The following is a 1,018-nucleotide window of genomic DNA, read 5'->3' as shown; positions in this document are numbered from 1 at the left end:
GCTGACTCGACTCTCTGATGAATGTTGGAACATGGCACAAGCGGGCTCCTCTTCTGAGTACAGAAAGGAAATGTTTTATAACATTTAGTTATGACGTAGAAAATTTCAATTGTAAAATGTACCTTTATTAACATTTACAAACAAATTGTTTTTTTCTCTTCTTAATAAATGACAACAATACAGGTAAGTAAGGTGTGTTTCCTTTTATAACAGGCCAGGTAAGACGCCGTATAGGTGAGTAAGGTGTGTTTCCTTTTATAGCAGACCAGGTAAGACACCGTACAGGTGAGTAAGGTGTGTTTCCTTGACTACAGACTAGGTAAGACACCGTACAGGTGAGTAACGTGTATTTCCTTTGATTACAGACCAGGTAAGACACCATACAGGTGAGTAACGTGTATTTCCTTTCATTACAGACCAGGTAAAACACCGCACAGGTGAGTAAGGTGTGTTTCCTTTGTCTATAGACCAGATAGGGTATTACACAGGTGAGTAAGGCGTCTTTCCTTTGCCTATATACCATATAGGCCATTATACAGGTGAGTAAGGCGTCTTTCCTTTGCCTATAGACAAGATAGGGTATTATGCAGGTGAGTAAAGCAACTTTCCTTTGCCTGTAGACCAGATAGGGTATTATACAGGTAAGTTAGGTGTCTTTCCTTCGCCTATATACCAGATGGGGCATTATACAGGTAAGTAAGGTGTCTTTCCCTTGTCTATATACCAGATAGGCCATTATACAGGTGGATAAGGTGTCTTTCCTTTGCCTATAGACCAGATAGGCCATTAAACAGGTGAGTAAGGTGTCTTCCCTTTGCCTATAGACCAGATAGGCCATTATACTGGTAAAAAAGATGTCTTTACTTTGCCTATAGACCAGACAGGGTATTATACAGGCGAGTAAAGCAACTTTCCTTTGCCTATAGGCCAGATAGGTATTAAACCGGTGAGTAAAGCACCTTACCTACCTGTATAATGCCCTATCTGGTCCATGGGCAAAGGAAAGACGCCTTACTCA

Source organism: Branchiostoma floridae, chromosome 7 (assembly GCF_000003815.2).
Source record: "Branchiostoma floridae strain S238N-H82 chromosome 7, Bfl_VNyyK, whole genome shotgun sequence".
Lineage (NCBI taxonomy): Eukaryota > Metazoa > Chordata > Leptocardii > Amphioxiformes > Branchiostomatidae > Branchiostoma > Branchiostoma floridae.
The sequence above is the reverse complement of the archived record's forward strand: the minus strand, read 5'-3'. Positions refer to the sequence as shown.